Source organism: Passer domesticus, chromosome 19 (genome assembly GCF_036417665.1).
Source record: "Passer domesticus isolate bPasDom1 chromosome 19, bPasDom1.hap1, whole genome shotgun sequence".
Taxonomy (NCBI): Eukaryota; Metazoa; Chordata; class Aves; order Passeriformes; family Passeridae; genus Passer; species Passer domesticus.
Window position 1 is genome coordinate 6,730,719 of NC_087492.1, and position 13,685 is coordinate 6,744,403.

Genomic DNA, 13,685 nt, shown 5'->3' on the forward strand with positions numbered 1-13,685 from the left:
GGGATCACCTGAACAGAAACACCCCCAGCAGGAGGTTACACCTAAACCACAAGAGTTTTTCTTCATTCCTCCTTGCAAAAAGCAGATAATTCAGAGTCAAACACATAAAGGAGGGAAGAGAGGTCTGCACTTAGGGCAGTGTTTGCTGCCTGCCCTGCAGCAGGGCCCTCCTGGAGCTGGATGCCAGGTACAGGGGAGGCTGTGGAGAGGAGTTGGTCTCACATCCCATCTGCATTAGGCAGCACTGATATGCTTAAATTATGATCTTGCAATTAAAAACTGTATTAAAATCTTCTGCTGGTTCTGGAGTGGGAAGCTGTAGTAAATCAGATAGCTACATGGAGACTCTTAGACAAGTTACAAATTATTCATAACCAATTATGTAAATTCCTCTGGAGCTGTAATAGTAAAAAACATCCCAGAGCCCTGTACAAAAAGTGGGTTGGTTTGGGTACCCCCAGAGAAGGAGCAGCACTATTATTGTTTAAGTCTACTCTGTAAATGTGTTAATGGATCCACTCTGAAGTATCTGAGGGGAGAAAGAACAGACGCAACCTATTAACTGCCCATGTCCTAGTAATCATCGAATAAATTGACTTTTATTGTATCCAAAAGTAAGAAATCTTCTGGGATAAAAAACCTTTTGCTACTTGGCTGCTGATAATTGGAATCAACAACTCAAGGAATTAAGGAGGCTAGATCAGCTACATGCTTTTAAAATGATTTGTAGCTGATGTATTGCCAGTTATGCACTCCATGGGCTAATCTCTAATTGTATTTTCATGTATAGCTCTGGACTGAGTGGGTGATTTATTTGACACGTGGTTTGATCTACTCATCACCAGCCCTTAACATACAGGGTTTGCCATTCCAGATTGAGCTCTTTGTCCAACAAGTCCCATGCCCTGCCTTTAGCAGTGGCTAGAAACACTCTTGCATGGCAAAGGGCTTGGCTGCTGCAGGAAGTGCTGGTGGCAGGGATGGCTCCTGGTGGCCCCGTGGCTCTTCCCACTGTTCAGACACCCTCTTGGGGCCTGACCTCTGTGTGACAGAGACCAGAGGCACATTCCAAGGCTGCTTCAGAGCCAGGAGTCGTTGCCTTTGTCAGTTGCTTGGGAGCCAAGAGGCAGCAGCAGGACCCTCCTGAGTGAGGAACCTGTGTGGGTTAGGCACCAGTTCAGAGGCCAGGAAACTTGGCGAGCTCTGCTGTGGGAGATATTGAATCACTCACTCTCTCTCTCTCTGAACTTGTTTCCACCCACTCCTTCTCTTGCATAATTAGTCTATAAGCTCTCCAGGGCAGGGACCATCTTTTTATAACCTGTTTTGTGTAACACCTAACACACAATGGGGTGCCAGTCTCACCTCAGGCCTGCAGGCACCACGCTGCTGTGGATAATTAGTATTTTTTTAGGCACCACTGTAGTACAAATAACCAGGGTGTTTTGTTGTTGTTATTTATTCTTGGCCAAGGCCTGGTGAAGGCAGCAGATCACAGAGGACTGTGGACAGGCTGAGTTTAGAGAAGAGCAGACACGTGAGCTTGTGGTGAGGGTGGAAGGGCTCTGCAGAACTCTGCTTTATTCCCAGCTCCGCTGCTTCTCGAGTTACTTTTAACTGTCCACTTCATTACTTCTCACCAAAGTTTCCTTGCTATGAAAAGTGCAATTAAGGACCAGCTCTTTTGTGAAGGTCTGTTAGAGGTTTGGCTAGAGCAGAAAGAGTAAGAAATTAGACATGGCAAATTCCGTTTAATTGTTCCTTGCCCTTGCACAGACCAGAGGATGTTCTTACAGCACTTCTGTAATGTGTTTTGCTGTGGGTGGGCAAAAGCTGGGAGAAATCACAGAAGATCAAGTGCCAAAGTGTGTGTGTGTGCTCATCTGACCAGCCGGGTGTGCATCACGTGCGTGAGAAATGCCTCTTTTTTTTCTTTAAATTCACAGAACTGCTCTTTGTTTCCTTAATCTCACCGTGGATGGCTTCCTCTCTGCGTGCCCATGCTGTAATTCCCCCAGTAGACATCTGTCAGGAATACACAAAAACGAGCACAGCTTTGATGCAACAACAGAATCCTGGAAACTAATCAAGAAAAAAAAATTGCCCTTGTAAAACTGGGTCTGTAATTATTATGGGAGCCAAGATATCGAGATAATAAGGAGACAGCCCTAAATAACTTGGGGGAATTACAGAAGGTAATAATGTACTGCACCACTGCCAGACAGGGTTAGACAGACAGAGTGGCTTTGGGTTTTGGCCTGGGTTCTGCATTGTGTTAAGGCTGCTCCAGCTCTGCCAGACCGAGGGAGGAGTGTGAGGAGAGGGCTGTGCAGGCTCCTGCCTTGTGCTGAGCCTTCCTGGGCACCACTGGGGGATCTGCAGCTCCTCACCCCCCTCATCCTGCAGCCTGGGGAAGCTCCAGCCCTGCCACACACCCCAGAGCTGCTGCAGAGAGGCTGAAACCTGCTCAGTTTGGGGGGATCAGCTTTTCTTTCCTACAGCAGCTTGGCCTTGCCATCTCCTACCCACGAGATGCTCCACTCTATGCCAGCAAACCTGCCCTGAGCACAGAAATCTCTTCAGCTGCCCCCCTGCAGTGTGATACCAGAGATGCAAAATAGGCAAAGGGTTACCAAAACCAAAAAAAAACCCAAGCAAAACTGTTGCTGTCTCTGAGGGAGGGAGTGTCAGCTCGGCTTTGCTGGTTATGGTAAACTGTTGTACACAAGCTCCTATCCTCAAACAGGAATCTCTGTGCCAGAAAGTCCATGTAGTCTTGGAAAACAGATGGTGTGGGAGCGAGCTAATCAGGAGTGGTTGCCCTGCTGCATTTGTGTGTTGCCAGAAGAGTCAAGCCAAGCTCCCGTTGCTTTTTCACAGCCACCTTCAGCAGGGCAGGAGCAGCCCAGATTCTCCTGCCGAGAATTCTCTGGCGCTGCCGGAGCGAGGCCCTTCCAGCTCCAGAGAGCTCAGGCTTGGGCAGCTCAGCACTGCGGTGTAGACATATCCTTTGGGTGTAATAACAATACAAAGATGAGATATGTCCTTTTCAGAGGGTTTGGAGCAACAGGGTGTTAAGATAATACAGGCAATCAAGCTCAAAATATATCTGGTGGTGGTTTCTAACCCTGCTGGTATTTCTCCTCAGGGTTCAGTGTGTTAGAAGAGATCAGGGGTGTGTTTTAAAGCATGCAGAACCCACAACCAGGAGTAAAGAATTCCAAGGATCTTAACACTCATCTAGACAAACAGAAATCACCCTGTGCTACAAAGCTGCTCTGCAAACTGGGGGGCTGAACTCATTTGGAAATTCAGCTTTTAGGTGCCATCGATTTGCTAATCATCAAGACAAGATCTCAGCATCTTTTTCAGCAAAGCAAATGCAATTTAAAGACACAAATCCACACTTATATTATTAAACTTATTGTTTCTGTTTTGCAAGGATATTCCAGCTCCAGGATGGGGATACAGAGCTGTTATCCCTTCTGGCTGACTTCAGTCCTCAAAACTGAATCTTAAACAACAACCTCTTCACTTCTCCACTTAATCTTGGAGATGCACTAAAATATTCTGTGCCTTCCTTAAACAGAAGAAGAAACCCCATGAGTTTCAGGTGTGTGAGCACTGCAAATCCCAGTGAATTCCACTGAAGAGTCCCCTGTATAGCAGCACTTTCCAGGGACACTTCCTACCTCTCCTTTAATGTCCTTGCACTCAGTACCTGGAGGAGCATAGCATGCTACTGCTAAGTGCTTTTAAATTAGGATTTTAAAAATTCTCCTGTGGTTGCCCCTGTTGATTACAAATCTGGGTTTTTCTCCCCCCAAGACCCAGTGTTTTGGCTCCAGCACCCTCATCAGTTCTAATTACTGTGCCCTTTTACATGGAAAATATGATCAACTTCAGCTCCTCTGAGCTGCTTCATCCACCTGCACCTGTGGCTATGGAGGGAATGGCTCATGCTGGAAATTCTGACTCCATCAGAAAGGCAATTATTAATCCTAGGAACTGCATTAAAAATATCCCCCTTTTTATTAGCACTATTAAGAGAAATCTTATTCTTGATGATCTGCTAATCGCTTGCCATGATAATTCCAATGTAAAGTATAAAAGCCCTTCTTTAGTTTGAGTCAAAATCATGTGTTTAAAGACACAGGAATATAGTTGATGAATTAATGTGGTTGACTGAGGGTAAATACGGCCAGGGTAGATCTCTTCACTCCCTGCGCTCTTTGAATCCTCTTTAATTCACACAGCAAAATGGCCATACACACTTTGGATTTCAGTGGGGTGTGCTGAGCACAAATGGCCTTTGCAAATCAAGAATTTGAGCTGAGCTTGATGGGGTGTTTTGTGGCACTCTGTTGGTATCAGCCAACTCTGCCTGTCCTGCATGCTGGCACTGCTCACAGTAGGGCTGGGATTCTGCTGTGGCCTCTGGTTCAACAAAAATCTCTCCTGATGAGACCAGGAGGAGCAACTCAAAAGGTTTGCTGGTTTAAAGACCAGCTTTTGGCACTTCAAATAAATCAAGGGTAAAAAGACAAAAGTTCATGGTGTCTATGCACAAGAGGAGAGGGAGAACAGGAGCAGTTCCCAGGTCCTGCAGCAGCCCTGTAAGGCACTGCATGTTTGTTCTCCTCTGCAGCACCAGTTCAGAACCAGAGCCAGCGTTCCCTGGCCTAAGCCCTGGGCTCAGGTTAAACCTGCCCAGGGAGCTGGCATGTCCAGATCAAGCAGCACTTGTGACCTTGTTGCCACTCCCACTGCCCTGCCTGTGTCTGCTGGGCTGTCCCAAGTCCCTGTGTGCATCCCATGTCCCTGAGGCTCCTAAATCTGCTCGCATGCAGCAGAGGTGGGGCACAACAGCCCCTTTTGCAACCACCAGTTTTCCTGCCTCTGCTCCTGCCTGGGTGGCTCAGCAACCACAGCTCTCATCATTAGCAGCCACTGGTGGGTCCCAGATTTAGCCCTGTCACCACAAACCCTCTCTTTTGCTCCCACTTTAGCAAGTGGCAACTCCCTTAATTACACATTTTTCTCTTCTCCACCCCAGCTACTGCACCCTGGGCTGGGGGAAGGCAGAGGAGAGCAAAAAGAAGGAATCAGAGGGGGAATCAAAGTTAAATGAAGAGCAGTGTGGTCCATGCTGCTGGCTATAGCATAACTGTTCCCTGCAGCACGAGTTTAGCAGGAGCCCTGGCCAAGTGTGTTTTCCACTGGGGCTGCAGCTTAGGGCTGAGTTTTGGGGCTTCCCCCACCTCTGTCCTTTTCTTCCTGCTCAGGGAGGCTTTTAGTGTGACTCCCCTTCTCTGGCCTGGTTTGGGGTGAACCCAGCTTTGCCCTAAGCCCACTGTCATCTCCTCAGGCATCCTCCAGCCCTGGCCGGGGCTTTCCAGGTCCCTTGTTCCTCCTTGCTCCTCTTTCTCTTTCCTTTGCTGCCCTCTATCCCCCAGCCTTGCTCTGCTGTCAGGCACATAAACCTCGAATTTGCTGCATAGGCATAAAATCCTTTTTGCACATGGATAGGTCAAAAAGAAGTGTAGCAATTTGCTTGAACATGTGCACGGGCAGTATTAATGCAGATCAGTTGCAAGAAATAACGTAATACAGATTTGCCAACGTATGTATTGCATAAATGCTGACAGGTGCTGACAGAAGTGTGTGCGTAAACATTTAATAGCACTGTTAATTCATAGCACAACAGTTGCTGTTGGCATGGTTTGGAATTTATTATATTTTGCTATTTATTCCTAGTCAGCTTGTTGTCCATCATCCTCCCAGATGGCATGTCTGCCGCGATTCCTTCCTCCTCACATTTGCATGATGCTTTTCCTGGGAGGAAGGCAGGGTGGCTGAGAGCTCAAGTTGTGCTTGCAGGCTCCAAAGCCTCCTTTCTTGTTCAATATAAGCCCACTCAGTAACTGTGAAGAGTTCCCCTAATCTCTTTATATCTTAATTGCTCTCTGTGAATCGGGGGAAATAAATATTTCATTCCCTTATAGATGTGTTTCCCTGTTCTGTTTTTCTTTTCTAATCTGTTCAGATCGCCGCGGTGAAAACCCGGCCCCACTGAACGCAAAGGCGAAACCACCACTGATTTCAGTCCAACAAAGATTCACCTTAAGTGACTCTGCCTAAAAGTCCAAGATAATCATCAAGGCTCCTTTTACAGTCCCTGTCGAAAGACACTGGCACCTCCAGAATCAATCCACCCTCCCTGTCTCAGACAGATACTTTGGGAAGGGATGAATGGCCCTCCAGAGGTGCCAGTTTCCCTCTCCATTCACCACAGCAGAAAGTTCAAACTCAAACTAACTTTTAGGTGGCTGTTTTTCAGTTGGGAGTGGCAGGGATGAGTCCTTGCATGGTCGTAGTCCTTCCTCTCTCCCAGAGTTGGGATGTTCCCTGCTACAAGTACTTACAGCTGGATCCACACTGGTGTGAGATTTGTCCCTCAGCTGTCCCCCTGGGAACAACACCCAGGTGGCCTTGGACAGTGCCTGGCTCTGGCTGCAGGCTGGCACCCCTGTGTTCATCCATGGCAGTTTTCAGGAGCAGCAGGAGGAGGTGTATGGATACACTGAGCAGCCTTTAGCTGGGTATTGCCAAGGGAAAAACTGAACCAGCCCGTAGGTTTCACATTTGGCTTTTCTCAGTGGAAAAACTGGACAATATCAAATGACAGGAACCGCTTTCCAAAAACATTTTCTTTCCAGCAGTGAGTGAGAGGAGCTTTTTCACTATTAATCTCCAAAGGTACACAGTAATTGGTTGTGTTTCAGGTGTGAGGGGCAGTAAATGGGGTCTCTGTGGGTCTGATCATGGTGGTCTTCAGAAACGTGGGAATAATGAATGGCCACGTGTGACAGCCTCTAGGACATGTTCCTCATTGTTTTCCCCCAAATTCAGGATGCTGCTTAGGAGGTGGCAATTACAAGGACAGTTTGATGGGATTAATTCCTTTAATTTCACCAGGAGCCCATAGGAATGGCAGTGTGGCCTGGTTGTGGCAGGGAGTGGTGCTGCCAGGCCAGGGTGGCCATAGGTGCTGAATCCCAGCCCTGAAAGCTGCTGGAGTGTCCTGCTGACAAGTGAGAGGGAGAGAAGTTTCTTGGCTTCAACAGTCACCACACAGGAAAAGTCAACACGGAGAAGAAAATAAAGCCCTTGTTCTTCTGAATTGTGAAAATTGTTTCCTCTGTGGGTGTAAATGGATGGGGGATATTCTGATTTATCAGGTAAGGATCTGCTCTAACGTGCAGTAAAAGCTTCAAGTTCTGGCTGTAAGTCAGGGGTTAGTCCTTTGGGTAGTCACAGAGGAGGTTTTGCAGGGGGATCAGAAGGTAGAGCCCTTGGGAACCCCAGGAAAAATAAACATAGCCCAAAAAGCTGTGAGAGATTGTGTGACAGCCTCTGGTGAATGAGAAGTGACTGAACACCAGGTTTTTCTCTTTCACAGCCATAAACCCAGGCTAAGGAGCCTGTCCATTACATCTCTGCTGTGGTATCACTCCCCGTGTTTGACACTGCTCACATGATCTACGAACTGGGGCCTGGTTTTGATTTAGCACTGTTTATTAACTGAGCAGTGCTGACATATTTTAGTGCAACATATAAAATCTAAGGCTTTTTCTTAAGCTGAGGAAATGAGGTTATGTGACATTGATCCAAAATGGAGGGGAGTATTTTAGGTTTCATGTTAACAGACAAGGGAGCAGAGACAGGGGAAATGCAGTTTTTCTCCTGTCCTCCCTGCCAAGTCCTCTGCAAATGGGGCAGAAACACCAGGTTTCAGTAAAGTCTGGTGCAGATTTAAAACCAGCTGCAAATGGCTTTTGATCATTTTGTCATGTGTGTGAAAGATTGTAAGAATCAGTTTAAAACCTAAATTGAGACAATAAGAAATTCAAAATAACGTCTGCTTGAGTTATTCAGCTCTGAAAAGAGCTGGACACAAATGTCCCATGGCTACAGTGAAGGTACAAGATGTTGTCCCCATTAAATGGAAGAGGAAACTGAGGCCAGAAATGGGGAAATGGTGATTCAATGAGTAGAGAAGAGGCTGGTCCTTCAGATTTTAGGACCTTATGGAATCCCACCAGCACTAGGAATGTCGGCTAAGGGTAACTGATTAAGGAAATCTAGAGCTTACTGGCACAAAATAGTGATCTGCAGACAGGCAATGACAGGCCATTAATAGGCCTGGTGATATGGATTTGCATTAACTTTTTGAGGTGTTTTGTAAGGCCCTTGGCTGCCTGTCAAAGCACTGAAGCTGGTGCATTGTTCCAGCACTGGAGTTGCTGCTGTTGGTGTGAGTCCAGAGCTGCTGTGGTTGTGCAATGCTCCCAGGTCCTTGCTTTTCTCCTGATTACCTCCTGAATGGAAGTCCTTTCCCTGGTTTTGATAACAGCTATTAAATTTGGCTGCACCCACTCAACATTGCTGTGCTTCTCGGAAATAGGGCAGCGCTTGTGTAACTTCCATTCATCTGTCCATGCAGAGCAGTTAATTTCCATTATTGAGGTTTCCCAACATCACAAGAGAGTTGCATTAATGGGGCTTATCTGTGATAACCAGTGCAAACTAGTGCAGGAAAATCTGTGAACAGAGCCAGCCCTGTTTAATTCAGCCTGGTGAGTGAACATTACACCATTACCCTCCACCAGCATCTCTGAGCTTCCTGCTCCTCCCAGGCCTCTCCTGACCTCTGTCGTGGTGCTTGGAAACCCACTGGCTGTACTTTGGTCCCTGTTTCAGCTGGAGCTGCCTGTAAGAGGTTCCCACCATCAGTTACTCTGGGATCTGGGCAAGCTGTGCTGTCATTCCACCAATTCCCTCCAGGAGAGTGGGGTTGCCCATTTTCCTCCTGCAGCCAGCCCAGAGCTCACTGGTGCATCTCCCCTTTGAAGTCCCATCCCTTCAGTCTCCCCAAGAAGGGCTGAAGGAGCTCACACGTTGCCCCATGTAATCTCACTGCTAGCTGACATTTCTCCTCCTCCTCCACTCATTTATCCCAAATCCCTTCCTTTTCAGATCCCTTCATTTCCTCCCGCTCTTGCTTTTTAAGCCTTCTCTTATGTGACTTAGTGTCTAGAACAGTTTCCCTCTGTACTTCTCTCCCCTTTCAAATCCTTCCTTAAACCACAGCCACTTCAGCAAGTCCTCCTTTTCAGAGCAGTAATCCCCAGTTATGCCAGAGCCCACAAACATTATCTGGTGTCATGTCAAGCCTGTGCACAGCCTCTGAGGGAGGCTGGGCAGGTTTCTGAGAGGGAGCAGAGCTTCTAAATGCCTTTGAAATGGAACACAAATCAGGCACCTCGTTCTCTTTGGTGTCAAAGCCCTGTTCTTGTCCCAGGGCAGGGCACGGGTGTGGATTTAGGGACAGGATGCAGCAGCACCGTCCAGAGTGTGAGAGGTTTGTGTGGAACCATAATCCCTTTGGATGTGCGAGTTAAGGGCATGTCCCCAGTGCTGAGATGGGCTGGTTTAGATGTGTCTTGTGAGGGTGGTTCTTGCTCAGTTGCTCATTTCCAGATGTGAATTTTGAGAGAGGCAGAGCTCACAAGTGCTGTCTCCTGTTAGGGATCCCTCCATAGTCAGTCCCCATCTCTGTGTAAGTAACTGGGATTGCTCCCAATGGGATCAGCAGCAGCAGGACTGTGGAAGCTTTGGTTTTGGTCACCAGCTGTGGAACAGGTTTGCTACCAGGGACATTCCCTCTATTCCCAGTGAGGCTGTTGCTGTGGGAGTCCTGTACAAAAGGTGACATTGAACATCGTGGAAATGTCAGGAATACTTAGCCTGCTGTGCTTCTCAAAGAGAAAGAGATGGGATTTAAGATGAGGGTAGTGTAATCAAAAAGGGGTTTAGGCCAGGACTAGGCATGGGTGTGACTATGGGGCACTGTTGGTTGTTGTCTAGAGGGCAGAGCAGAGAAGTAATTCAGAGTCTGCTCCTACATCCCCAAAAAGCAGGGTGTTCACAGGGGCCCAGCAGTCCTGCACTGGGCTTGTGAAAACCCTGTGGTGAAACCTCTGGGAGGGGGCTCTTGGGTCTCAAGTCCTAAACATGTTGTGAGCAATTCCATTTGCTCCTCACGCTGTGATTTCATTCCCAGCATTGTTAGGAGCAGCCCGTGAGTGGATGGGACTCCTGTGGCTGCTCTGGTGCAGCTCCCTGGGGACTCTGCCTGATCAAAAGTGCTGCCCAAGATAATGTGAACTGTCAGTCATGGTTAGGCCTTAACAAGTGCTGGATTCAGCTCAGTTAGAAACCCACTCTAAGGGGGGAAAAAACCCCTCCTATGGCCATGTCTGTCCAGTGGAGTAAAACACAACTCCTGAGAAGGGGCTGTGGTCTGCAAGCTGACAGCAGATCCCACTTGTGGGATACATTCTCCTCCTTTAGAAAGATGAAAGTAAAAGAAGGAGGAAAGGCTATTCCTGCTCAATTGCCAAAATCATAAAATACACAGAGAGGGAGAGAGGAAGAAACCAGCTGTAAATGTAAAAACCAGCACAAAAATCCAGTGGAGCTGGGAATTAAACCCAAGTCTGCAAACTGCAGTCAGTTCCTGTGCCAAGAGGCCCCTTGCCTGTGCTGACTCCCGTGGTGGGGTGGCCAGGCTGGGGCTCCCAGCAGTGCCCTGTGAGCAGTGCAGGTCCTGGCAGCCCTGGGGACAGCAGGGTCACATCCCTTCCTGCTGCCAGGGTGACTGGGAGCACCTCAGAGCTCCCATGGAATCCCTGCCCTGGGCTGGGGTGGTGCAGGAGGAGGAGGAGGATGGGTGACTGGAGAGGATGAACACTGAGTGGGGACAGGTTTCCCATTCCAGCAGCCCTGGATTTATTTCTGTTCATTTGCTGCAAGTCACAATCCATTCTCTTCATTTTCATTCTTCCATGCTGTGACACCCTTAAAATCCGTGGTACATTTAACTTTTTATTTCCATTTAATACCTTTTAAAGTGATCTAATGCAGACAGATTGCAGACAGTGAGGGTTACTGTCCTTTGGTGGAAATACCCTGTTTAATAAAATATTGAGAGACAGACTGGCCCCTCCATGCATTAAAAAAGAAAGATATACTACATTTAGATGCTGTGGCAGTAAAACTTTATAGACTTATCAATTTTGGACAGTCATATTCTCCTGAAGTTTTCAAATCACCTTGCAAAGGCAGCCAGCTCTCCTGGTTTGGAAATCAGAACCAGTTGTTTTTGCAGTTTGCAGTATTTAATGTAGATCTATGTAAATTGCTAGGGGAGGGGGAGGAGAAGAGTTTGATCTTAAAATATAATTTGGATTGTTCTCATCTTTTCTTGTAAAGGCTGTTTTGATCATTTGTTGCCACCTCCCAGTTTTCAAACATCTCAGTCTCAAAAAGTTCTGATACTTTTAAAGATAAGGATCAAAATTTATGTATTTTTGTCTCTTAGTTCTCATGCCTTTGACATTCAGGTTTGCAAACTTCCTCTATCAAAGGGTTTTAACATCTTTCCTTTTCCTTTCCTTTATTTTTAAATTTTTAAATGAAAATTGACATTCTCATTTAATAATGTGACTCTAGGTGCCAAGATTTTCAGAAAAAATGCCAAATACCACAATACCTACGGGAATTTGCAACCTTATTATTAGTAATGGGCGCCTCTTGCTTCCCTTCAAGCCTCCTGAGATTTTGTTGTTTCATCTAAATCCACCCAAATTCTGTGATCTTTAAAAGTGGGAAGAGTGGAAAAGCACCTCTCCTCAAGAGAAGAACTGATTACAAAGCATGGATTTAATTTCCAGTTTGAAGTTCTTAAAACATCAAATATTTCCAGGTGTATGGTTTAGTTGCCTGAAATGTTGTTTTTTCCCCCACTTTTTTTTTTGCTTTGCTGGTAGAATGAAGGATTTGATTTAACATTATATGCCTGGAAAAAATAAAGCATTTAATTTACATTTTACAAGGCAGTTATTGCAGGTTAATTAAATATCAATTGAGTGTTATAGGCCATATTAAGATTTATTAATAACCCAGCAGATAAATCTCCTTGGAATTCAATTAAATGAAAATCACATAAAAATATATGTGCAATTTTATTCATATAATACATAAAACTTGTGAATTATTGTGCAGCATTGTACAGTAAGTTGATTAATGGGAATTAATTGCTGAAATGGAGAAAAATCAATTTAAACTTCCTGTAGCAGCTATAAGAAGCTTGGCATTCTTGTCCCACACCCTTGGAAAGCTGAGTCTGTGTCTGCACTTAGACTCTACCATAGGATGAGGTGGAATAAATGTGCTTCCTCTCCTCTCACCTGCTTTAGCTCAGCAGTTTGGGCTTGGAGAAAGGAATTAGTCACTGTTGCCAGTGTGTTCTGTGGAGTTAATTGTGCCACTGGAGCTTTAGAGGTGAAAAAAGGAGCAGGAAGGTGACACTGGTGGGTGTCCCTGGCACTGAGAGCACCCCTGGGCTTGTGCCCCGTGTCACGGGCAGGTCCCTGCTGGCCCCAGGAGGATGAGGAGCTCTGGGGCTGTTTGACCCAGCAGGTGTGGGAGATTTTTACCCTTTGGATGCTGTTCCCACTGTGTCCCAGTGCTCCCAAGGCAGTTCTGCCAGCCAGACTGTGCAGAGCAATGTGTGGGGCTTTAACCAGTCTCAAGCTGTGTCAAGGGAAATACAGGTTGGGTATTAGGAAAAAGTTTTTTACAGAAAGGGTGATAAAGTGATAAAGTGCTGGAATGGCTGACAGGGGAGGTGGTGGAGTCACCATCCCTGGGTGTATTTAACCAAAGCCAAATGTGGCACTGGGTGCCAGGGTTTAATTGAGGTGTTGGGGCATGGACTTGATGATCTTTAAAGTCTCTTCCAACCTGGTCATTCTGTGAATTCTGTAAATTCTATGAATTCTGTGAACCAGGACTAGTGAGGGGCTCAAGGCCCTTTTTGGAAGAAAAGCTTGCAGCATCTCACATGAGGTCCAGGAGCTTGTGAGAAATGCTACTCACTTTCAAAAAGTTAAAAGGTTTATTAAAACCTTATCAAAAATACAACAGAAGACTGAATAGAGAAAATGTTACAGTGCTAGGAGCAGAGGATTTTTCTCACCACGAGCTCATCTCACAATGGAGGTTTCCATTGTGGAAACAGCAAGGGTTCCCCACAAAAGTCCTTTTAACGCTTTAGCACCTCCTAAAGTTCTGTGCATTGACTCCTTCTGTGCTGTCCAGTGGAGGAGTTTATTTCCTTAAATCTTGATTGGAGCTCAGGTGCTGCCATGGTAATGAGTAATCCTCCCAAATGTCCCAAACCCAGGCCACCCCCTGATAACAACACAAGGGGGGTAAAACACAACTATAAATCTATAAAACTTCTCTTAACATATATACATGGCATTTGCCTTTTAATTGTGAGACTCAACCATCACATTGCTCATCTATCACAGGCTGGACTTGGAGAATATCTTTCCAACCCTCGCAGGCCGACGGGGCCTGGCCTGGTGCCATCTGCTCCCTGCACATCCTGAGTTAAACACTGTCAATATGAGATTATGTTCCAATTACAGGACCAGACCGACTGGTTTAACTCCTACCATGAATCTGTTTTGCTTTATTACCATGCCCTGACTCTGTGACTGATGTACCAGACACCAAAAGAGATGGGCTCTGCCCAGAGGGCTTTGTCTCAC